Raw genomic sequence first — 26752 nt, 5'->3', positions numbered from 1 at the left:
CTAAGGAATTGCGCTAAATGGGCCAATTTGCCAAAATGTTGAAGTATCGCTTTAACAGATCAATCTGACATGATTTTCCCCGAAGACGCTTCGTGTGATCGGGCCCTTCGATTCTCCAAGTTCAGAAAAGACAACAATCACCTGAAAAATTCTGCTCCCATTTCAGTTACTCAAGACTGAATACACAGTGTGAAAATGTGTCTTATTTTTTCACTTAAACTTGCTTTAATTCCAATTAATGTCATTAATTTCTCCGAAATGAGCGGTTCGGCCCCTCCATCATCCAAAGCCAGCGTTCATACAACGCTGCACGCCACGATTATAACCACAATCACTATGAAAGCCCATCATTATGATGTTATGTATGCAACCAGCGGGATGAAGAAGGGGAGCAGCTCTCTTGATTACAGACGCGGGTCAAAGGTCACCCGCAGTCTCGATGCAGGAGGCTGATTAGAACAAATAACCTGCTTTAAGTCTGGAGCGCCAGACGGATGCACTCGTCCCGCGGCTGACCTGAGTGACTCACTGAGAAGGAAAAAACAATAATTCAAAGACGAGTGATGCTTCACTCTTCTGGAGAACTGGAATGAGTCTCCGGACGGCTCGTCCCACCGGCTCCAAAATTACCCGCTTAAATTGCTTTTTTAAAAAAATGATGACACGGACATTTTAAGGGCAGAGATTACCACCGATCCCCTGATTATATATTCAATATTAACTCTCTTTTTTTTCTTTTTATAGATCATTCAATTCCTTTGTGTTGTTTTTATTGCTTCCCCTTCCCTCAATGGAACGGCGGCGTTTCTCATCCTTAACGGCTGCATTGAGGAACATTTCAGACCAGGTGATTGAATAACAGGTGAATACAGCACATAAAAGGAAAGAAAAACAACTCCAGCGGGGAAACGGAGGAGCCTTTTCACCGGCAGAGCCGTCACTTGACTCCGTATTGATATTAACATAACCTGCTCTGAAAGACAGAAACTGATCTGTGAAATTTACGAGTGGCCATAAAAGACGGCCGGCTTAACAAGACAATGATTGGTGTTTGACAGGAGATTAAATTTACAAGTATTATTGTTGTGTGTATTTCTGTTTGTCTGATGACAAAAGGTGACATTTCTCAAATCAATGCTTTCATTTGTTATCAGTTTGTGATCAGAACAAAACCGTTTGAAACAAAGGCTAAATATTTACCGGCACGCTTTGCTTCTCATTTGCATAATTATGTTTTTTTTGTAATTATTTTGTTTTTTTTACTTGCTCCACAGCACTTCTTCTGGCTCTGTTTGTTCCTGTTCATCCTTTACAGTCAGAGGAAAGCTGGTCTTTTCATATCTGTTTAAAAAGTCGCTCTCCTTTGTGTTTGCGCTCCTTCTCGCAGCTCTTATACAATGATCTATAATGAGAGTGAAGAGTGTGTGACTTCAGGTCATCGACGGTTGAAATGCTCGTAATTCTCACAAAGCGGCGCAGACAAAAAAGGAGGAAAATGAAGACTTACTGGAGGTCCCTGCTGGAGCGTTTCATGCCGGCGTCGGGTCACGGGTCAAAGGTCGGGAGTTTTAATGGGAAGGTTTAACCACAAGCGGCGGTTTTCTTTGGCCGATGCGACACTTTAAAGCGTCGGTCTCCACATCTACAAATTATCGTCTGGCTCAGAGAGAGAGAGAGAGAGTCGGGTTCCCTATCTGTGTTTACATCGTGACATTTCCTGTCGAGTGGCATTCTCTCCGTTACCTGTGTCACGTTGTGCAACGCCACCGTGTTAAATTCCAACATACACACACGTAAACGCGCCGTCTGTCACGAAGAAGCCAAGGCGTTCAACATCAGGTACTTCAGCACCTGCCTTGTTTATCATCTCGCTCTGAAATGAAGCCAGTTTCCTCTTTGTCTATAGGGGGACGTCTCCACTCAGCCAGTCTGTCCTGTACGCAGACAAGCGTCTCCTGCATTTAAAAGCAGCGCCGTCTGAATGCGCTTCCAAACGCCCGTGTTCCGCGTCGCTCCAGCCGACTGCTCTGTTCATAAAATGTACATTAACCACTGGGTTAGTCGCTCCGGGCTGCAGTAACTCCAGCGTTCGCTCAAGTGTCTTTTAAGACAAAAATCAGACTTTGAAGGCTTCCCTGAAAAACATCAAGGGCTGAATTCAGTCTTATTTTACAGTAACTGCAGGAGACTTGTTCTGGCACGGCATTTATCCAAGCTAATGGTTCTCTCTCTCTACTCTCTCTCTGAAAAAAGAGGTGAGCAGAGAGATATTTCCTCCACAAAAGCAGCTGCTAAAACAAAGAGAAAGAAGCTCCATGCTGATGTCGACCACACATTTCCAGGCAGAAGACTTAACCTTTCGCCTGGTTTTACAAAGAGAAACTCACCAAAAGAAACAAAAAAAATAAATAAATAAATAAAGGCAGTTTTGCATGAGGCAGAAAGTGAAGATGAAAAGTATTACAAACTGGCAGGTGTCCAGGACGAGAGAGGGAGCAGAAAACGTTGGGCTCGGCAGATGCTGTAATTCAGTGCGTGCACATGCGGCGAACGGCGTTCCAGAAACCTCGCTTTACTTTGTCAGCGCTGAAGTCATGATTCAGACTGTAAACACCGAGCGGTAAACGCATAATGCCAGTCGAAGCTCTTACTTTCAACTCCCACAGCGACGCTTGCCAACTGCATGAGTCACGACAGCTCGGCAGGAAAGAAGAAGACGACTCGAGTGGCGACGTTTGTCCGTTACTGTCCGAGGCTCAGCTCTGTGTCGGCACGCCGGCTGGAGGCGGCGGAGGCCAGGAGGGACGTGGGGTGGAGCTCGCGCCCGCCGCCGTGTCGCGGCCTGGCACCGGCCCGTGTTTCGGAACGAGGGCTCATGGAAATCAGCGGGGCTTGGCCCAGCTTCACTCCCTCCTCTGCCTGCTAATGGCTTTCCAAGTTTGGGGCTGCCATTTGTCAGCTTGACTGATGTTTGCGCCATGAGGATCAATCTTTTTCCACCGTCCAACGCCGCGCCATCAAAGGGAGAGAGAACAGTACTCCAGAGTGTCGGATCGGGATGTGAACCCGGCACAGAAAATAGGCCTCAGACTCAGACTGAAACAAGTGTGAGAAATGAGAGGGGAAGAAAAAAAGACAAACACAAAACTTGGCAATCTTAGTTTGTACATAATAGAGGAGCATCACACGGCCAAAAAGCAGGAAAGCAGGAGGAGGTTTGGAGATGGGTTGTTCCTGTTCCTGGAACGCGTTCAGTAGCGCTTGAGAAACGCCCGGCCCATGTCTCTCCTTGCTCACTTCATTAAGTGATTCTCATTGAAGCCTCGCGAACAGGATCCAACAGGAAACATCACGTCTCTGGAGGAACGGGGGGAAAGTAAGCGATTCTGCCGCCTCGTGTGTGTGTGTGTGTGTGTGTGTGTGTGTGTGTGTGAGTGAAACAGAGAGAGTGAATGAGGTGTGGCGAGTGAATATAAAGCAGCCAAAGAAACGGGGGAAAACAGGAGGACAGAGTACAGTGAGTGAGGGCGGCAGTGTGAGGGGAACAGCTGAAAGGGGCCGGGGGCCCCAGGTGAGGCCGGCGGTGGGTCATTTCACAGTCCTGTAGGCTGACTAACACTGACAGGTCAGCTGGAAGACTCGCTGCCAAGAGAAACCCTCGGCGGAAAGCAGGGGGCACACACCCGGCCTCACGCACACACACACACTGCATGCAAACACACACACACACACACACACACACACGCACACGCTCCCCCTGCCTCCACCGCAAAATAATTTCCTTTGCAATCTGCCACACAATAACCTAGACACTGTTTATTGACCTTTACTATGGCGCTATTCACCAGCCAATTGCTTCCCTGGCTCAAGGCACAAAAATATAGCTCCTTCTGCTTCGCTCCGCGCTGTAAATCCGCCAGCGTACAACCGGCTTTCATATCCGCTTTCACAGTCTGGGAGACGTGGGGAGCTGCTGCCGCTGCCCGGGGGTGGGAGGGCTTCCCTGACAGCCACCATGATTGGATCATCAAAGAAGACAACTTGTTGTTATAGCCGTCATTAGTGCGGTAACAAATCAATTAAGACGGGAATGGCGGCGCTGAAGAGCTGCGGGCACGCCGGTGCCCGACAGCCAGCTGCTCGCACCCGGATTTAACCACGGCGCAACGTCTGAATGTGGCTCAGACTGGAACCTCGTCGGCCCGTTTTCACAGCCAAAAACACGACGGGAGGAAATTATTTGATTATGAAATCCGGCATGACCGTGCGTCTGAAATGTCAATTTCAGTGTCAAAAGTGGGATTTTATCACTTCAGTTCAGCCCGATTTCATTTCACCGTACCGGTAAAATAATGCCATAACGTTCACATTTAAACTCCGCAGTTTTCCTTTACTGCGTTGTGTTATGAGGACAGTTGATGAAAATGTCACACAAGCAAACAAATACTACGGAAAATGACAACAATCTCAAACTAAAGGTAATTTTAATGAAACCTTCTGGAGCAAAATGCGGTGAAATGTTCTGAAAATTTCAACAGCTGTTGCATTATGGGTGTTTCTACAAACTCACCCTGACAGCGTGGCTTCCAGGCTAATGCTGGTTTGCTAGCTTTGATGACAGCATGATCGATATCTCAGTTCGTGTCTCAGTGTCGAGTTGTGTTTGCTACTCTTAAGAAATAAGTTTGAAAAAAAAAATCATTGTTGATATTTGAAGTTTTCAAACTGGCTTGGTGGTTAAGAGGACCGGACTGGAGTCTCTTGGGGGCCAGTTTTGGCTCACAGGCCTTATGTTTGTCACCATAATATATTGACAAGAATGAGATGAGATGACACACATCACAGTTCAAATGTGAGGATTCAATATGTTGTGATATATTGCTATTTTCTAATCTTTCTTCAGGAAATTGATATAAAAAAAAAACGTCTTTATTCATTTTCAAGTGTCACTCAACCTCCAACACAAACAGCATTTGAAGCTTTTATTAAAAAAAAAAAAAAAAAAAAAAAAAAACCAGACTGGCCACTTCAGCCAAATGGGGGCAAACTTTTCATCCGAATTATCAATTATCAGTAAAAATTTAAATAGCCTGACAGTCGGTAAAGTCACTGAAAATTTTATTTACCATACTTTTGGGGGATACGTTTTGTTTCCTACACCACAATTTTGTAACTTACATTATAAAAAAAAAATTTACATGTTTACGTGACATTTCAACTGAAAATGCATTTTTGATTTTGTAGCAGAAACCTTTAACGACGTAGCAACAATACCGCTTCCATGTGGAGCCACTAGAGGGAGCCGTTAGTTTAAGGCAGAGATACACTGTGAGCATTAACCATACGAAGAGGCGTGTACGGACACATGACTGAGCTGGACTGCTATTCCAGGTGACTGTCAACCAAGAAACTAACCAGTTATGAGAGGATGCAGAGTCGGAGCATTTTCGAAAAATTCCACTTTGGAAGAGTTTTCAAAAAGTTGCATTTTCAGCGGCTCTCACCATCGTTGTCATGTAAACAAAAACCACACAATGCAAAAAAAGCTTCGATTTTCAAAGCAAACGGGCGCCTCGGTTACCCTGGAAACACAACAAAGACTTCCAGCAAGTGGACACAACTGAGCAAATGCTACTTCTCAGACCGATCAATCACCAAAATGTTGCCGTCACCTCATTTTTCGGCCACTCGTCGATAGATCTAGTTTTCAAATGCAAACAAGCCTGCAGTGACGGACAGAGGAAAAGCAATACCCTGATCTCCAGAGGTGAAATAAAGGTCATGTGAAAATAAACAAACGCGCCTCAAACGGATGCAGGGAGCAATCCTGCCACTCGGTGGTTTAAACTCTTTGGAGACTTTTGCCGTTGTGTTTCCAGGAGATTTGAACGCTTTCCCTCCATCTCATGCATGAAAATTAGAGGCGGCAAGGCGATAACGGCGGATCGGTGGAGGCGAAAACCTCGAGCGAGCGAGCGAACGGCGGTGACAGCGCGAGGCCTGTTTGGCTGACGAGCAGCGGGGAGGCAGGTGGGCAGGATGAGGCTTATCTGCCAAAACAGCCGGGGTGACGCCACACCTCCCGCCACGACTCGGCGACCACACGCGGCGAGAATGAGAGGCGAGCAACGTGAAGGGAGACGCCAGACAACACTCGGGTACAAACGGTGACAATCGGCTGAGGATCATTCCACGGCGCCGTTTGTTTAGAAGACAGGAGGAGAAACAGCAGAGTAAAGAGTGGCAGGGCAGGGGGGGATGTTTGGAGACGAAGTGTGTTTTCAGAGTGAAATATTAGAACAGTGCAGGAGCTTCTCTCCATGGAAACACCAGTCCTCACCTCGCCTCTTCTACAAGCCATGAAAAGTCTTCCTGCTGACCCCCACTGACATATTTCATTAAGCTACAGTCCTCAAAGAAGCTCCAAAATCTGAACCTCACTCAGACCATCACTCATACTTTAGGATATTTAAGAGAAACCGAGATATTTCCACAAGCAAATCCCAAAAGATTGAGAATTTTATCTCAAAAACCTGACAGTGAAGTATTGCAGGAACGAGAGGGAAGCAGAAAACTCTTGGAGTGGGGGGGGGGAAACTTGCTTTGTCTGCCTGTAACTTGGGAATAACACGAGCCTTATTCGCCACTGCAAACCCGCACGGCGCCTTCATCTCGCTGCCGCTGCAACACACCGAAACTCCACCGGGGGCATTGCACCTTCCCCGAAAATCTGCTGGGGAGCCTGTGAAGTGTCGACGAAGCGGCTCACCGGCAGGGAAGCTCTGCTGGGCTTTTGTGAGCAAGTGCGAATGTGAGATTTCAGGTGTCACTTTAATTGAGACCTCGATGCAGCCGCTCGAGCACAAAAAACAGAATATTGTGGCGCAGATAAGAGGTATCTTTACACCTGTGAGAGGACAGCTGATTACACACCGGGATCAGTTTGAATCGAGGCCAAAACAAACACTTTATCCAACCCGATGTTTTATTAATGCTGCAAAATCATGACTGCTATAATACAGAGGCGGGAAAGTCAGTGAAAGGAGGTCTCTGTCCAGGTCTGTCGGCTGCTGCACACAAACAGCGGCTCCTCCTCTTTCTGCAGCCGCCCCCACTTCTGATTGATGAAACTGCCATGTCTGCAAGCGCCTCTTTTACATAGCGGAGAGCCTCCCCTGCAGCCCGCAATTCATCATCTGACAGCGGGATGGCTGCATTCATCTTAATGCATTTACAGACCCAAACCGGTCCCGGGTCGCACGGCGCTGCCACGAATCCCTCCGCCGCTCTCTAAAGGGGGAGGAGAGATTAGATGGCCACCGAGATTTCAGAGAGACACGGACAGAACAATACTGTCACTTTAAAGTTTGGATCCCCTTCCAAACACAGCCTGCAGTGAGACAGGCCATCAATAAGGCTCGTCCGGAGAGATTCCAATGTTTTACCAAAGTTAAAGCACGAATCCACAGAGGGGTGCTGGCGAACGTGAGAGATTCATGAACGAGCAGGACTTTTCCAAATATCTTTCAGGAGCTTGAGTTAGATGGATTGGAAGCGATTCAATCCATGTCAACGCTTTCATCTCATCAGATCGATGCTGTGCAACTGGAATGAGGTGAGAAAGGAGCTGGTTCACCATCAGAACTGAAGCGAGCAGCTCATCAGATTGATTTCCGCAGTCCAAGGTTTCTGCATGTCTGTCATGTGAAACTTCAGGAACACTATTTTTAAAAAAGACAATACTGCTCTGCAACAGATAACATAATGAAACCATCGAAAACATCAAGAACCACGAGGAACCATCACAAGCCATCATGAAAACCTCACGAGACTGTCATGAAAATTAGAATAAAAACCATCATGAAACCATCAGGAACCATCACAAACCATTGTGAAACCATGGGGAACAATCAAAAATTAGCAGAGAACTGGGGCTGAACGATATGGGCAAAATTTCATATCTCGATATCCATGCCAGATATCTCGATATCGATACGATATATTACAATGGATTCAGTGAAAGTTAAGCATTTTTCAGAAAAATAAAAACATACAGGGCATGAAATTCGTCAAAATTTTAACAGGCCCTCTAAATTTTTTCAGCAGGTCCTCAGAAAATTTTAACAGGTCCTCACAAGTTTTAACAGGTCCTTAATTTTCAATTTTGTAAAATGCTGATCAAAAACAGGATCCAACAATAATTTTTTAATTAACTGTTGTATTTTGTTGTGCTTGTTTAGTTCTGTTTATATCTATTTGCTGCACTGTGTCGGGGATGGTACATCTTCTTATGCTATATGGCCCACCCTAAGTTGCAAATTTCTAAAATGATTTTTATTTATTTTGGTGCAGGTATGCATGTTGCTAATTGCTGATTGAAGCATCCCAGCTTTGACAAGTTCCTTTGGTGGTGGTGGCACATTAACCCTAGAATCCATACCAGCACAAATCACATTTCATATAATGTACTTGCACCCAATTGAAACTTAATATTTAGCTAAGATCCTGCTGATGGCTGTGAATGTTAGTGTAGATTCTGATTCTATTCAGTTCTTAATCTGACCAGGTTTTGTCTCTATGTATCAGACCCTAGAGGACCTCTCTCACTGATGTTCATTGATGTTGTTCTGCAGCTGTGACGGTGGAGAACTGTAGTATTGCAGTAAATCAATAACTGTTTCGGCAGATTTGCATATTTACAGGTACTACTGTTTACACGCATTGCTGTCATTGTGTTCTCAAGTATTTGTTGTTTGGAGTTCACAGCAGCGCCTGAATCCAGCAGTACCTCCTTCAATCCAGCAGAGGGCGCATTGTGGTTGTTAGATGCATGGTGCAGCGTGAAGCACAGAGAAGAAGAATGCAAAAATGGAATCCCAGAGTTACAGGCGTGTTGGTTCTGATTGATTCATTAAAAGAGACACAACGCAATTTCATGATAAAAAAAAAGCCAACAGGCGGTAAGGACCGACTTATATGGCACCTAAACCGGCAGAGATTCGATCTCATTTGGTCCCCGCCGCCATTTTATAGGGAATTTCGCGCCTTGATAATACAAAAGGATGTAAAAAAATGCAGTTTTTTAAAAAAAAAAAAAAAAAAAGAGAACTCACTGCCACTACCACCAAATTCGTTTGTGCAGATTCTGCAGCCGCCCTCTCTTCAGCTCTCATGTTGTTGTTTTGCTTTCTCAGCTGCGTGTAGCACATGCGAGTGTGCGTCTCTGTCTCCCTCCTGCCCCTCCCTCTGATGTTTCTCATTGGCTGCCATCAGCTGTCAACCAGTAAAAGAGGTTTGTGGTTGGCTGGCCTGACCTGTGCACGGGCAAGCTGACATGCAGGGCAAGCAGGGGAAATCTTGATATCGTCGATTTTGAGAAACTAATGTCCTGAATGTTCATATCCCGATATCGATATGATAACGATATATCGTTCAGCCCTACAGAGAACCACCACAAAACTGGCACGAACCATCATGAAGCCATTGGGAACCATCATAAACCATCATGGAACGATGGGGAATCAGCAAAAAACATCATAAAATATCATGAAACTATCATGACATTGACCACCATCAGGAACTATCATAAACCATTGTGAAACCATGAGGAACCATCAGAAAACCACCATGAAACCATCCCAAACCATCAAAAATCATCCCGAAACCATCATGAAATCATGGTGAACCATCATCTACCATCTCCAATGTCCCAAAGTTGAGATAACACTAACTGATGGGCCCAACAACAAAGCTAAGTATTATGGGACCGATCCACTGACTGAAATATTTGAGTTTAGTGAATCTCGACCCAAACACCAATCTGATCATTCTATAAATCCTTTCCATGAACAGGACCACCTGACCTCTCCGTCAGACTCCATCAGCATCTGGGCGATGCGCCGTGTTTTCCTTCCCGCTGGACGCAGAGCAGGTCTCGGTGTAATTCTGGTGAGAGCCATTCAAAGTCAGCGGCAGCCGCTGCTGCTGTTGTCACTCCTCAGTGTAAAAGGGCCTCCAGTCAAAATCCACACGCAGTCATTTAAATGCACAATAATGCAAAGCAATCACAAGGAGATTGGAGTCAGGAGCAGAACCGTGATTACACAGAGCTCCAAACATAACAAACATGCCTTTAAGCGGTTTATATTTACTCATGATGACTAAAAGCACCTTGATTGAAATCAATTTATGTTCATTCTCTGTGGTTGGTATGCCACAGGAGTAAATTAAATCCCCACATAAAACAAAGGCAGCCAACACTGCAGACTGAGGACATCCAGCTACGTGAAGGGATTAGACTTTTTCTTTGACGAATGCTTGTTTTTTTTCTCTCCATTACAGCCCACTGATGTGAATCCATGCGTGAATCTTTCAATACTTTTTTTTTTTTTTCGTTTTGGTTATAAAAAGCTCCTGTCAAGTGGAAAATCCAATAGTGGAGAAAGCGAGTTAAAAGCCCCAAAGAGAAACGCAGAAACGGAGTGTGCGAAAGGTCAAAGGTCAACATATCAGGCTCAAGACTGGAAGCGGGTCCTGTTAAACAAAGCAATGCCAATGAAACGTGTGCGGAGAGCACAGGCTTCGGAAGATCAGGAACACCGGTGTGACAAGACGGCAGCTCCAGCGAAATTAAAGCCGTCTTCACACTTGGCAGGTTTGATTTGATTAAAAATGAACGCTGTTGCAATTGCTTTGTTCGTGTAATTCATTTGTGAAAGTACGAAGGCACCCATTTAAACCCTGGAGTGCACCAAACAAGAGGAAGGAGAGCTGCTCCTCCACGGGCGCTGGTCCATTTCCAAAGAAACTCTAATGTGCGTCGGTTTCAATGAGAACGGGCAAATGGAACATGCTTTAACAGACTCAACACAGGAGGCTGGGACTGCCTCCCCTGTGCAGCGGATCCTCCAATCTCTCCCAAGCATGCTTGAAGTAAACACTGTATTTAGAGATTATGACAGATTTCAGAGCAACACTCCACTTATTAAACCACGAGAAGACATGCAGAAGATGTCCAAGATTTGATGAGCCAAGCAGCAACGGCTGCGACAAGGCCGGCGCACTCCAGTTTGCAGTGTGTGCCGGAAAGGGAAACGACCACGGCGAGTGTAATTAGATCTTAACAGGCCTCATCCATCCGTACCTGTGTAACACAGTTACACGGCCACTAAAGCGAAGTGTTTGGCTCGGCCAGCGGGCAAACACTCCTCTGTTTGCTCATTTTGCCTGCGTTGGGTGGCGAACGTGGCGGGAGGGGCGGGGGCGGAGGGGTAATTGGCATGCAGGCTGGAGCGGGGCGGTTGGATGAGCCAGGTCCCGAGCTCCAGCGCCGAGAACAACGGCTCCGCTGTGCCCCCGAAATTACTTTAAAGCTGCGATTCAGCAACAGGCTGAGACCTGTGCTGTGCCACCAGCACCATCCATCACTGCAAATCCATTTCTCTGGCAGGACAACTGAGCCACGACGACACACACACACACACACACACACACATACACACACTCTCCAGCTCCCAGGCCGGACAGTGCAGCAGCAGCAGGTACACACTGATCCATATCACAAAGGTTGGAACTGTACACACTGTTCAATGCCCACGCATGTTTCTGAGCCGAAGACACGTGTTTATATAAAAGTAAAGATCATTAACCCTTTAATTCCTCTCCTGGAGCTTCTGGGAGAGCCGACAACTCTTCAACTGATCAGAATAATTCCAAAAGATTGACAAAAAACACAAAACAGACAAGGAACGGCAGGATTTTTAACATACGGTCAAAAACACAAACACTCTCTATAGGAAATGAATGAACTCTTGAAAACAAAAGAAAGGGAACACTCATCCATTGCATTTTTTAAACATTGGACAGCCATCCACAACCAAATGAATCTAATCTGCCTGATCAAGAAAATGACATGTTCCTCACCTATAGAGCCATGGTTACTGCAGATTTCCTGTAAATGACACATTTCAAAACAGAAGTGCTCAATGATGTACCAACGATCTTCATTTAATATAAATCTGTGAAATTTGGTTCCGTTTCACGCTTCATGATTTTGAAATGCTGATTTATGGAGATATGCTTAAATAACACCTTCGCCTTTATACATATTAGAAGGAGTCCCCTACAGATTAAGGTCGCAGCTACCTGAGCTGCCTCAACTGCCCCAAAGATAAATGAGCACATTTAAAAAGCAAGCGGCGTGCGGCGTGCACGGGGAAGAGGTCACGCCGACTCACAGTATCCATCATCACGAGAGCCATGGAGAGAGGATCACAGGTTCGCCGGCCTGCCGGTCCTTCCAGTCCTCTCCTGACCTCGGTTCACTCCTGGTTTTATTTAGACGCCGTCTCCATGGACAACAATCAGCAGCAGGCTGCCGCAACTCAAATCTAATCATCCGTCTCCTCTATAGTTTTACTCAACTGAGGGCTTGTTGCGCCTAAGAAACCGATTTTGAATCATCAATTAGCCTCAAATGCAGGACGAAAAAGAAGTACCCCAAGAAAACCTACCCAACGAGAAGTACAGTAAAACCAAAACGATCATGATTTAGTGTGAAAGCTGGCTCCCTGCTGGTGCAGCTCCAGATCAAAACATGGTGTGATTAAAGATAACGGAGGTTTTCAGAGGGAGTGTTCAGCAGCAGCGACTCACCACCGTCCAGCTGTGTGAACGACTTGACGCCGACACCGGGGGGGCGACGACGGCCGGGACAGGAGGGGGTGAAGTCCAGACAGGTGGAGGTGGGGGGGGCAGCTGATCCAATCTTCTCATTAACTGTCCCCGGGCCTGTGGAGAGACAGAGGGGGGCGGGGGGGTCGGTTTAATGAAGACTCCTGCCCGAGAGTCGGTCTGGCCCGCGGTGCGGCCCGGTCACTGAGGCCGGCAGACAGATGGGCCGAGGAACTGATCAGTGGAGACAGTCCGCCGAGACCTGCTCGCACTCCCAGGCTGTGTTTTAGTTCAGGAGGAGGACACAATCAAGGATATCAAAGACAACGAAATGTCACCGGGATTCACGGCCGGGAGCGGAGAGAAAACTCTCCACCTACAGTAAGAGGCTCAAATGCACGCCGTCCAAATTGGAGCTTCATTTGAAGTGACAGCGAAGGAGGGGGCCGAAACATCAAAAGCCGAGCACTCGTGCTTGTTATTTATCAGGCTGGCACGTCTTGAAGACTGAACCACGGCGAGGACTGCTGAATCAGTCCTTGAAAGATCCTCCTCCTCCTCCTCCTCCTCCGCTGCTGATACCCAGGCTGCTCGGTATCTCGGCCCCTGGTCTCCGTCCTTCTGAGAGCTGTCCCACTTTCAGCCCCAGTTCTGTGTGGCATCTATCTTTCAGCCGAGTGACAACGCCGCTGCCCCCCCCCACCCCCACCCCCGTCCGAACCCCCCCTCTGCCACTCTCATTTTATTCCTCTATTGTTCCAGGCTCAGCGATTCAGCCCGGCACAGCAAGTGTTGAAATTCTGTCATCTCCACAGGCTCAATACTTGCCTGCGCTGTTGATAAGCAGCCAAACGCTGAGGTGATGAATAAATCACAATACATCTCACACACACACACATACGCACACACACACACAGAAGGGTTATTCATAGTGGTGTATTTTTCGGTTGTTCTGGGGAACTGAATTGAATTAGGTGATACAGTGGAGCAGTGGTTTGCCGTCTCACCGCACAGTGAGAACATCTCATGACAGAGTCCAGGCCTGGAGGGGGTCAATGTGCAGTTTGCATGTTCCCCATGTGCAAGCTTTTAATCCAGGTGTAGATACTGTCAGATATTTCTTAGTAATATCACACAGCAAGACACAGAAGCTCAAGATGAGATGTCTTGATATTTACATTTCATTTTATTTTGCGCCAGAAATATTTAATGACATTGACTTCCTGTTGAGAATGTCATCATTTTTTCTTGTAATTATTTGGTGTTGAATGGTAGAAAAAGTCACCATGAATACCCTGCACAACAACAAAGCCACTTTAGAATTTAAATCTAAAGTTCATTATGGCGCTGTCATTACTCAAGGTGAAGTTTTTTGTAAAGTGTTTGACATCCCTGCTCCAGACGATGTTGTACTTCTATGTTTGAACACTAGGTGGAGCTACAGTCTTCAACAAAACAAGAAGAAGAAAAAAAGGACTTCGGCTGCTGTTGAACAAAAACTTCCTCAGTATTTAAAAACCAATATGGCCGCTGACTGTTGTCATTGAAGGCTTCGATGGGACATTTAATACACACGATTATTTATCTGGAACAAAATAGAAAAGGTCTGAAGATGAAGTGCTGAATTTATAGTTGAGTACTACATGTGAACTTGTTTGTTTTTCTTCTCTCCTTTTCTGAGAATCGTCGATAAGTCTTAATTAAATTTCCGTGCAGGAGCCAGAGGGATGAGTCACCAGGTCGCCGCTGTCTTCTGGGAGGGGCTCCGGCCTCCTGCGACCCCTGATGAATGGACGGATTGATCCCAGATCCACTAATTAAAGCTAAAAACTTGCATCAACAAGTGTGTCACGCTTTTCTACACCACAGCGGCCGAGGTTCTGCGAACAGACCGGGATAATTCACGGTCCGTAATGAATGAGATGTGGGGCACATAAACCAACCGCACTTGTTTTTTTTTTTTTTTTTTTTAAGGAAAAGATTAACAGCGGGAACAGGCAGACCCTCCCCCAGCGCTCTGATTAAGGGCTGTAACTCTGCAGCCTTTATTTCGATTCTTCCCTCTGCTGCTCGTACGGCCGGCCACTTTCTCTGTAATTTAATTACCGCCGTTCCTGTAACACACTGGCTTCTCTGAACGCTTTTAATGTGTCATGCAATAAAGGTTGAGACAACATATTAGGCTTAAGTCGTAACTGTGGAGAGCAGCACCTGTACCGGCGGAGAAAAATGGGGCGATTCACCACACCATGTTGGTCTGGTTACCCGCAGACTTCATTTCAGCTCCGTACGCACTGTGCCTTCCAGCCAAACAGCTTCACAGCCTCAGACCCCAATTTAGCTCCACGTTTCAGGCAACAGGCGCTCAACATCAAACTCCACTGAAGGTTCTCGTCTTTTCATTATGAATTTATCAGAAAATCACTGAAAATGAGCCTTGTGATGAACACCAGGCGGCACAACATCACAGACTTACTTTTAAAGCTGGAGCGGCACAGAACAAATCTGTAAAATGTTTTACTGCTACTGAATTAAACACGACTAACCATGCAGTTCTTAAACTATTAATCTCATATCAAGTGATCTGACTCTTTTTGGTGGCTGGTATTTCTTCACGTTTCTTCCAAATCATAATCGGTCTCGATAACAATCAGAGATTGTGGTGAAATTGCAGTGCGAGACGTACTCGGCGTTTCCGCTGTACCCCAGCATCGCTGAAAAACACCCCACATCCATAAAGGTCTGCGGTAATCCTGAGGTCGGAGCAGCGAGCTGCAGCAGCATCCGAGTGGACGGCAGGACGTTTCCTCAGGCGTCGCTCTGCAGCAGCTGGATCGCTTTATTCCCTCAGCGCATCCTGTTGTCCTGCGCTCCCCCGATAAGAGCAGCACACACACCTGGTAATCCATCCGGTGTGGAGAAAATGGATTCATCAGAGCAGAACACCCTCGGCTCAGTCCTGATGCGGAGGTGTCCATTGTTGGTGCTTTGAGGGGTGGACGGGGGTGTACTCTGACACTTTTCTATCAGAACCAGCATTAACCTGCACAGGAAGTGGAGTTACAGCAGGATGGAGCTGCAGGAGGCAGGAGGCTTCACTCCCACAGCGTCACATCAGACGGTCGCCCGTGACAATGTTCCGACTTCATCTCGTTTCCTAGAGCCGATTTTAATGGATACCTCACAGCAGATGCTTCAAACTAGTCCTCTCGTGGTCGTTACACTCACTTCAGTCTGCATACTCACCCAGTTTCCTCATTTCCACACATCAGCTTCAAGGAAAAACAAGTTCCTTGCAAACTCGTGGTTGTTTACGCAGCAATGATTTCAAGTGAAAATGTAAAACCTTCACTGCGTTTTGGACGTCATGTCAGAAAGCAAAAACTACACTTTCTGGAAAGGCTCGGTCTGAAGTCCCAGGTAGACGAGAGAGAAGCCCGTCGAGGGACAATAACAAACATGGCCGCCTGTGGAGTGTCATGACTCCCTGTCCAGGATGTATGGTATCATATATTGTTGCTATAATTTATGCATTTACATTTCTGTTTTTCTTGAGTATACAGTATATATATATATATATATATATAGTATATATATATCATTATTCCTATATTTTTTCCTATATTTTTATTTTGGGTGATATATTTAGTCCATATTCTCTGATTTATTTTTGCGTGATATTGGCCTACACTTCAGGAGGCGAGGTGACGCCAAATTTCAACTCCACTGCGTCTGTGGTACGTTCAGCAGCATATAAAGTAAAGCTCATTTTAACATAAACATATATACATATATACATACAGTATATGTCCATTTTTTAAACAGAAATGTTCACACAATGAACCAACAGCAGTTTAAGAGCTTTAGATCAGCAACAGAACGAAAACATGAGCAGCAGTTACTCCTTCTGATGAGGAGAAATTAAATAATGGAGATCATCCATAGTGACGAGAGATTTAAAGGAAAAACAAACTTCAGGAGCAGGAAGCAGAAGCTGGCGCTCCGGCTCAGGCCCTGCTTACGAGACGCTGTGGGCTCGTGACACTTTTCTCTGACATTTGTCAAAGGACTGTAACCGACCTGGCAGAGAAACTGCGCCGAGCATGACAGATCCTTGTAGTTAGATCTGTGGTGCCCCGAGGGCTGCGCCGCCACCGCCATCGCCGCCACCTCCACCGATCCCGGCCCAACACCGTCGCCATGGTTACCACCGGCTGACACCTCTGGCAATGGCAAATGGACTGACCACAGCGGAACATTTGAGACGACGCTGGCAGGGTCTGCGAGCGCCGTCACGCCATAAAGACCTCGGGGCGTGAGGGAACCGTCACCCGGGGCCAGACGCTTTCAGAGGAAGTGAAGAACTTCAGGGCCGAAACGCGGCTGGGGGGGGGCGGAAGGGGGGGGGCCGGCGCTGACAGCATGTCCATCCCCAGCTGGCGGATCAGGGAATGTTAATGAGGGTCTGCAATAACAAGACGCCGCCCTCTTAAATGTCACGTCCCCGTGAGGAGGGCGGGCGGCGGCGGACCTCTGTTTGCCTTTCCAGCGGCAGATCCCGCTCTGCTCGCTTCACCCGGAGCCTTTTCTCTTTACATTCTGCGGCTCCGGCTCCCAGCCCTTCTGTTATGCTGTTTACTCTGTGATGAATGGCTCTATTTCAAGTCGAGCTTTTTTCCTTTTTTTTTTTTTTCTTTTAGCTGGAATAGATTACAATCTGTGCAATTGTGCAGAAACAAGATTGATCTTGCTTTAAAAAAAAAAAAAGAAAAAAAAGAAAATGAAAACGGACGCATGGGGAGGGGGGCCGCATAGGAGGGAATATATGAGTCTCCAAATGCACTTTTCCCCCAGTATAATTGAAAATTTCAGGCCCATTGCTTTAATAAAAGTCCTTCAGACTGCTTGACTGTTGATAAGAGGTTGGAGGCCGAGAGAAGAGTGTAAACAAATATTGTGGTGCTTTGTAATGAGACATGACACAGCGAGCACAGAGCCGCCTTTTAAATGGCGAGCGCCGCCTCGGCCTCGGAGGGTCAGATATCCAGATAATGGAGCCTCAGTTGTGAGGAACGGCATCGCTTGAAAGACCATTTCATGGCATCTGACAGTCACTACGTTTAGTACCGAGTCCTGAAACAGGATTTTAAGAATAAAGCTGACAACATGAAAATGATTCTCTCAAATAAACTCATTCCCAAAAAATCTTATCTTAAGAGATTAAAAAAACATTTTTAAATGTACTTATTTTCTGCCAATATGGATCCATTCATATGGGAAATAATCACTGGAAAATAGATCTAATCAAAATGTACACATATTTAGACTGAAAATGATCCAAATGGGGAAGAAGTTTGAACCATGACGCCCAAACTTAGAGTTACAAACTAAACGTAAAAGGAATGAGAACTTCTGCCTCTTTTCTGAGACGACTTCCACTTTCAATATCTGGCAGCTTTTCAAGCTTCTGGTTCCAAACAGAGTCCCTGGAGAAGCGAGGAAACACTCGATGTTTCCCGTCTTTTAAAACAACCCAGAAATGTTTTTTATTCTTTTTTTTTTTTTTAGAAACAGTGAGACGTAAAACTGCTCTGTTTTGAAAATATCTGGGTAAAGTTTACCGGTTGTCCTACTGCATGGTAAACACGGACTGACGTTGACCAATCGAATCAGTGAACGCAGCGAGCCAATGAGAGCGCCCCGACGGCGAAGCCTGTCTGTGATTGGCCGGCTGTTCTGCCGTTTCACTGAAAGACGGGAATCAAACCAGCAACACTGCGACTGGAGGACGAGTCGCTGCAGCCGATTCTACCTCCTCCTCCTGTTTCAAAGACGGAGAAGATGTTGAGTTTATCCCGTTTCATGAGATGAAGAGCGACGCGGCGCTGCTCTGATATGCACCGAAGCATTACTCAGATTCCAGACCGCCGGGCGTCGTCGGACCCTTTGGGGGACGAAAGCGCGCAAACACAAACAAACAGCAGGTCTGTCTTCGCCGGTGCCGGCGAGCTACCTGGGAAGCGTCATGTGTTGATGCCTGTATTTGCAGAACTAAAATAAATATCAAACCACTTTGAGGGGATTTCTGTCTTTTGCTGCTATTTTTTTTTTTAATTCATTCTGTCGGCACTCAGATTACGTGCAGACTGTAGTGTCTTGAAATATTTCACTTTATTCATGCAGCGCCATCAGTTCATACAAAATGATCAATGTGCTTCACTTATGCAGCGTTTTTCACCACATGAGCAGTACTTCGCTCCGACAGAGGCGGCCGCCGAGCGAGGGGCTCGAGCAACGCTGTGCACTTTCAAAGTTCCATTACGGGCCTGTGATTGTTACAGAATTGCAATTTTTTTTCTGATTTATGGTTAATATGGTGTCTGAAGCCTGGCCCAGGGTTACCTCTGAATATTAAGCAAAATATAAATTACTTGAAATAATAATTGCCTCCCTCACAATTCCAGTGAAATTAATCACACGGGGCAAGCGAGTTGGAAAATGAATCTGTGGAGCCGGAGAGAGGAGAGCGCTGGATTGCCACTGCGGGTTCGGTCATGACAGCCAAGTGATAATGAAAACAGAGGGAGCGGAGTTTGGAAGAATTGGTGGAGCCATTAGAGAGAGAGTGGGGGGGGTGTGGGGGTGTGGGGGGGGGGGGGGGGGGGGGGGGGGGGGCAGTAAAGAAATGGGTGTTTTGGTGGAGTCTGACTGAACGACTTCCTTAAATGAAGAAAAGGTGAGGTGGGAACGGGGACGTTCTGGTGCTGGGTGTTGTCAGAGCAATAACTCAAGCCTGCAGGTTGCCTCTGCTCCCTCGTCCAGAAGTAAAAGAGAAATGCTTTTACATTCTCCTGTCGGGCGCCAAGGGAGAGTGAAAGGAGAACGGAATAAGTCTTATAGTGCAGTGAAAAAAAGAGAGGGGGGGGGGGAGAAAGAAAGAAAAAAAACCTGTCCAAGGTCTGGGAGTTGAATGGTTTACAAGCCGGCTGCCAGCTTACGTTTCGTCTTAGTGTCACAATTTGCTGGGGAGCATCGCGAACGCTGTAAAAAGGAGCGGGCTCGCTCCCAAAGCCTCCCCCGGCAGCCGAAGAGTTGCTAAACGTCACTCAAGATCATTCAGCCACCGGGGAGGGGAGCGAGGGGAATCACTGGGGAGAACCGAGTGAAAGGAGGACGGAATGAAAGACAGAGAAAGAGACAGTGACAGAAGGGACGGGGGTGACGGTGGAGCGAGGGGGAAAAAATTCAAAACAGACCGACGGAGAAAGAAAAAGTAAAAAAAAATAAAGAGAGAGAGAGAGACACGGGAAGTGAAAAAAACACTTATGCATGCTAATCCTTGTCTCCCGTGGCGCTCTGTCTAATGTGAGAAAAGGCCAGTGAGAAGCGGAGCTTGGAACCGTCAAGGGATTTGGACACATTCGCTTCCCAAAGCAAGGCACGAACAACAAGAAGCCATCGTGAAGCCGCCGCGCTTACAGCGGCGTCCAGGTTCAGCCAGAAAGAAGGAGAAGGAAACAGAAGGAAGAAACGGCTCCATACTGTAAAAAGCAGAAGCCGGGATGTCGTCTGAGGGTTCAGCCTGCTCTCATGTTCTCTCCATGGGTAGCAGAGAGCGTGGGAACGGCTTTCAGAGCGCCGAGCGGAGGTGGAAGACTGACCCCGACTTATCGACCGGCAGCCGCGATGCACATCTTCATGCCTGACGTGGCCGAACGCCAAACGCACACAGCCCGGGTAAAAATGGAACCTGCCGAGCAGAATCGACGTAAACTCGTCGTTCTCCGGCGTTCTTCCAGCAGCGGAACGGTCGGAGCAGCAGCAGCGTTCTAGATCAGCGCCTCGCTAAAGCGCAGCAATTAGCCTCAATCAAGCGCGTGAGCAATTTATCAGATACACAGTTAAACCTCTGCCCCTCACGGAAATATTGGTCAGTTAAGTCAATTCGCATTTCATTCATGAACGCTTGCTCACTGTCATGCAGCAGTCTGCCACTAGTCGGAGCTACAGAGCAGCAGGAATCCTCTGGGTGTTTCCAAAGAGTCAAAATGTGAACGCACTCCCAACATACTACAAAATGTTGGCGTTGTCCCTTGAAAAGTGCCTGAAATCAAACCACATTCTGTGTTTGTTGTTGCATTTCTTTAACCAATGCATGACGCATAATCACATATATTTCGAGAAACGTTGCTCTACTTTCAATGCTACTTTTAGAGCGAGGTTCCTCACTTTTTGGGATCAATTACACAAAAGCTGAAGTATATTTTCAGGCCTTTAGAGGTTTTTTCAGGTGTCATTGTTCACGGTTGAGTGTCGGACTCTGAGCTCTTTCAAACCACGAGTGGTCCACTGTCGGAGCGGTCCTTGAATGTTACTCCAGTTAACACACAGTCTAATAATGCACCGTTCCTGCCGCTCGGTTATTTCTATGAGTTTCTGTATTGGTTTTTGTCTCTTGACTTCACTAGAGTCTGACTGAAAAAGTGTCTCACTGTGGCAGGAAAATGCTAGCTCAGCGGTGTCAAACCCATTTCAGTTCAGGGGCTACATTCAGTCCAATCTCACCCCAAGTGGGCCGGAATGGTGAAACACTGCTATAAAAACCTTCAAATTTAAACTTGAGGATATTTCTTTGTTGTGGTGCTATGTCGATATCGTCACAAAAACCAAACTATTACTCTAGAAATAACTACAATCTCAACATAAACCCCATTTCAGTGAAACCTTCTGGTGCAAATTACTGTGAAATATTCCAAAAACCCCTCTGAGATGTTGCATGATGGATGTTTTTACAAGCTCACTGACAGAGTTTAAGAAATGTGTGGAAATTGGTCAGACTGGAGCCTCTGGTGGGCTGATTTTGACCCGCGGACCTTATATTTGACATAATTTTTAGGTTTCTAAGCAGTGGGATGAAAATCAGCCATTTCTGAGGTGTGTTTTGTTTTCCTACTTCCGTTTCCCATGAATTCATCTCATCTGGCGTTCCGACCACCGAGACGGTCTAAATGGATCCTTGGAGGGATTCCATGTCGCCACATGCTGATTCGGAGCCTGAACACCTGAGTCCATTTGTTCCCGTGATGAGCCTGCACCATGCGGAGTCACGCCGCATTAGCTGCTAACCGGTGCTGTTTGCACTTTAACCGGTGACGCAAAAACGTTCAGCTGCAGCACTCTGAGCAGAAAGCAGAGCTCATGGAGGGACGAATCAGGGAAATAAGTAGGCAAAACAAACACAGGATTAACGGCGTCTGGGATTTACTTCGGGTCAGCGTTTGGCTCCTCACGGAGAAAGTTGAGATTTATTGACGACTTTCCATTTCTGCATTTCTACTACTTTATCGATTTTGAGTCAACACTGCCTGACACAATTATCCCTGAATAGCTCACACGTTTCTCTACCAATCAGTGTGTGAATGTGTGTTTCCAGAAGAGGCATTGTGCGCCGGCTCGGCTTCGTGCGGAGGCCCGGTGTCAAACATGGCATCAATATTGCGACGCCGCTCTTGTAGCGTCGGTGAATGACAGCGGAGCGCTGAAGAGGCCCTCTTCTCCCAGCCGACACTGCTGATTTGAATTTCAAAACATGATGTAAAACGGTGATTAAAAGCCAATTACAGCTTGCGTCAATGAAAAGTCAATTAAGTGTTTCCAGGCCTGTGAACGGGTGTTTGCCGAGGTGACGGCGGGTGGAAGAGGGGGGCTGAGAACAAAGGGGCAAAATGAGGGGAGACGACAGAGGCGGGTGCAGGAGGCAGCGTTCGGCTGAATGCAGAGTTTCACAGTTGGAAACAGGATTTCTTTCTATTGCCGTCATCACGCAATCATGAATTTAGAAAAAGAAAAATGCTTGAAGGCAGCGTTCAATTAAGAGTCGAATCCACTGGAAGCACGAGCGGGTATATTTTCTGATAAAAGCTGAAAAAAGAAGGAAACAAAAGGAAGCCGTTCACCCTCTTATTCAAATGAATCCCTCATAAAGACCTGGAGCCTCCCTCCCAGCCAACTTTCAGCGGATTGATCCTGCATTCTTTATTTACACCCCCACTAATGAACCGGGAATATGGAAAAAAAAAAAAAAAAAAGCGCAAAGCCAAAATAGGAAAAAACTATTCAGGCACAGTAACGTGCAGAGTATTTGATCACCTGCCTGGAGCGTGCAGGAGCAGCAGCGGCGGCAGCGGCGGCGGCGTCGACACGCTGCGGCGGCGGCGGCCCTGGGAGACTAGGCTGAACACGCCGCTGCCATGCCTCCACACGGTGAACCAGCCTCCAGTCCCAGCGGACGCCCTCGATCGGGGGAAGGACGCGGCTAACAGGCTAGCCGCCGCTGCTTAACCCCGCGCTTTAATTATTGAAAAATGCCTGAAAACCACCGGAATGCACAACACTTTCAACTGGAGAGGCTCGTTAGAGCGTAATGAAGGGGTTCAGAGAGGGAGAGACGGGATCGCTGGAGAGAGGTGCCAAACTTGGCCTCGATTAAAAACATCTCACAGAAACGGAATGAGAAATGGCAGAAAGGCTGAAAATAATGTAGTTTTCATGAGGGGCCACTAGTGGGCGACGCTGGCAGTTTTTGTAATGAACCACGCAAACATGCGTGCAGAGAACGTCACGCTACTAACACTAAAATTTACATTTTCCCCCCATTTACAAGGAAGTTGGAGGGTTTTGGAAAAGCTCCACAACTTACATTTTTCATGAACCGGATCGCTGCTGTAGTGCAACCAGCTGCCCAAAACGCAACCAGGGTTTTGTATTTCCACTTGAGAATGTTGTCGCGTCGTGGAATGAGCTCGTCTTTGCTCCGGCGGGTGCGAGGAGCTTCGGTCCAGCCTCCAGTGTTTGTGTGCGACTTGGCCGTGGGCCGTTTCTCTCCCCACCTCCGTTTACTACGCCGCTCCATCTCTCCTTCACTAATTCAACACAAATCACCACCAATCAACTCAGGCGCACACAAGCCAGCGAAACAACAAAAAGGAATTTCTCTCACGCACACACAAACACAAGCATGCAACTGCAATCAGGCGCACGGCCGCAGTGTTTACAGCCGCAAGTCCTCCCTCCAAGATCTGAGGCTGGATAAAGGCTCTGGAAATACAGCGCCGAGTTATTTAAAGACAGAAGTTGACAGCGCATCGGTGGGGGTCGGCGACACGGCGAGGGCCAGATGGCCGTCTGGTCTGGCCGGTCCTCGCTCCGCAGCCTCTGCACCCAATTTGTTCGGTTATTTCCAGGAAGACGTCGCTGGACGGCGGCGCTTTGCGTTTCCTCCAGATGAACCCCGGCCTCTCTCACATGCCCGTACGGGTAAATAAATAAATGAGTTTTGTTAGAAAACATTGGTCGTTCGAAACATGGAAACTGCTGTGACTGATGAAGGGTGTAAAAAAAAAAAAAAAGAAGAAAAAAAGAGCAAGAGAGAAAAAAGAGTCTAACATTAAAACCAGGTGTTGGGAGTCGCTCTGGACATTTTCCAAAAACTGCTTTAAAAACTGACTCATGCACGTCTGAACCTACTAATGTTGACAACAACCTAATACACACTCCTCATTCTGAGGTTTTATGGAGCGGGGGAGCCCACCTCTGCTTTATTATCGCTTTCTTCAAGTCAATTCTTAAAAGTCGATCCGGCGGGTAACGCATAACGCTGAGAGCATCTGCGCTTCTGGGAAAACACTTGAATGCAGATATAAGAGGCAGAGCCTCAGCGAGAATCTCTGAACACCTGGAAGTGATTCAAAACCTCAGCTTACACGTTAACTTTTAATAATTATGAGTAACTGTGAAACATGAAAGGCTGTGATTTAAGAATGGGACAGAGTTTAGGTTTTAATTTGGTCAAACACTCATCACGTCACTTCATCCGACCGAAGGGGAAACGGCTCTACCTGCACATGAGAGCAGCTCTGCAACAAGTCAAAAGGATGAGTAGAGTTCTTTTTAAAGAGAAGAAGAAATTCAACAACAAGCCGACGACAGGAAGTAGCACTCCATGCTGATTTTGAGGTTTTGGTCACAGACGCCATGTGAAAAAACACCGTTTTCATGTTTCGTTTCAGGAAATGCTTCAGTTTACACTTCAACATTTTGAAAAGGAAGTGTGTTTCCACAGAAGCAGTGAAAACACTGAGAACGACGTTAGCATGCCAGGCCATGAGCTAGTGCTGTGGGTTGTTTTTTTTTTTAATGAAAATGAGTGACAGCATTTTCAAAAAGTGAGATGTTGGGAGCAGTTTTCAAAAAGGTGCGTCAGAAGTTGATGTCTATGTTTACTCTGTCAAACAAACACGGCGGCCATAAACATACATCAACTAAACAGCTATTAGAAAAGAGTTTTGGTCAATTCACTGCAACATATAGAGAAATCATGTTAATTAAATTATCTGACAAGTAGAAAATCAGTCGATTAGTCAGATACTAGTCATAGTTGACCCAACCCTAGTCTTCACTGGCTCTGGATGGATGAATGGTTAACAAGGCACCAGCTTGATTCACTGCTTGAGGCCTTTCTGTGAGTTTGCATGATCTACCTGTGGATGCATGGTTTTTTGTTTTTTTTTTACCCCCACGGTGTAGTTTTGGAGTGTTGCTGGCTCTAAACATGCCGCCTGTGTTGACCTCGTGACGGTTCTGGTTTACACTGATCCATACAGCAGGACAGACTCCAGTTCAGGGTGACCTGAAATGTAACAGGAAGTTATGCTCTAAATCATGAGCAGCTGCTGTTTCATCTAATTTCTTCAACTTTCTGGTTTCAGTAAATTCAGTAAACTTGAAAGAAATCGGTGTTTAGCGGTTGTTGAGATCCCGTCCTCACAAACCATTCCAGTTCCTTTTCAACTGATCTCGTTTGAAAAGCTCCTCATCCGTTAAAGGCGAGTCTGAAGGAGCGCTACCTGGAAGGTGCAGCGACAGCTGATGTTCTGGAAAGAATAGACGAAGAACAATGGTCCACACTGAAATTCACGAGTTGTTTTTCCTCTTTGTAGTTCTCGTGTGATCATGTCCACGCTTCCCACAAACCAAACACGTGGAGAGCGCCGACGCGCTGGAGCTCGGCTTTTGATGGTCGCTGTCTGTTCTGGCGGCTAAACAGGCTTTGATGAGGAAGGTGGGGAAGCGAGGAGGAGGAGGAGGAGGAGGAGGAGGAGGGGTTGTTTATGTTGCTCAAGAGGCGAATTTAATTTAGCTTGGACAGTCATCAGAACACCAACGTGCCAAAAAGCAGGCACCAGTCGCCACGTATCACCGGCGGTGAGCAGAAAGTGTGGGGGGGGGGGGGGGGCACAGAGAGGGCATCGAAACCCGATTCTGTTCCTTTTCGCATAACAACAATGGCCAGAGACCTGCAGAGTATTGCAGTAAGCTGCTGAGACTGTGGCCAAAATGATTCGGCCACAAGGAAGAAGTGTGCGAGCCTGCTGGGCCCAAACCTTAAAAACTCTGCATGACCATCCATAAATTCCTTTCAGAGGAGAGAGACTTCACTCGGAGCTGGAGAGCTCCAGCATGGTCCGCTGCCATTACCATTTGAAAAGAGAGAAGATGAGTGCAATAGCAGGGGGCCGGTGGGCCGGCGTGCGGAGAGAAAGGCTGCGGAGCGGAGGGGGGGGGGGCGGGGAAGTGCGGCTGACTTGTTGAACTTGGCGCATGGATGGGCTTCATCTGTCAACACGGCAGAGAGCGATTCCCTTATTCAGGTTCTGCCCTTGAGACAACGCCGGCCCGGTCTGAGGTGCCATTATGCATTTGGAGAGCGCGCACGCCGGCGCGAGGAACCCAGAGCACTGGAACAACCTTGGGAAAAATAATCCTCCCACTGCATCAGACTTGTAAAGCGAACCTTCCTCGCTGCACTTTTACATACCTCGACCCAGGAGTGCCATGAGTCTAAACACCAATAAAAAAACGGGATTTTAAAATATTCCTTTATGGCTTCGGCAGTGTCCATTTCCTGAATTATGCATGCGACCTTTGGGTAGGAATGAAGTGATGAGTAATTTATGAGATTATGGGGTAGCAGAGTGCCCTCGGTGTTGAAACGGCCAACAGGGCCCACAGGAATATACGG

At 46.9% G+C, this 26752-nt stretch overlaps 1 protein-coding gene across 5 annotated transcripts in view; it reads right to left on the bottom strand.

The window, feature by feature from the left end:
- Positions 1–26752, bottom strand: part of sema6cb (semaphorin 6Cb) — a 201645-nt gene that overhangs the window by 136053 nt on the left and 38840 nt on the right. For 3 of the 5 annotated variants that reach the window (XM_030103834.1, XM_030103838.1, XM_030103839.1), the window contains exon 3: positions 12655–12789. The gene's annotated coding sequence lies outside the window, so the exon portion shown is untranslated. Of the gene's footprint in view, positions 1–1507; positions 1641–2651; positions 2735–12654; positions 12790–26752 lie in introns of those variants that run through there. The other 2 variants (XM_030103837.1, XM_030103836.1) reach the window with 2 other exon arrangements.

This window comes from Salarias fasciatus, chromosome 11 (genome assembly GCF_902148845.1).
Source record: "Salarias fasciatus chromosome 11, fSalaFa1.1, whole genome shotgun sequence".
In the NCBI taxonomy this organism is placed as follows: Eukaryota; Metazoa; Chordata; class Actinopteri; order Blenniiformes; family Blenniidae; genus Salarias; species Salarias fasciatus.
Note: the sequence above shows the minus strand (reverse complement) of the source record. Positions and strands in the feature narration are given on the sequence as shown.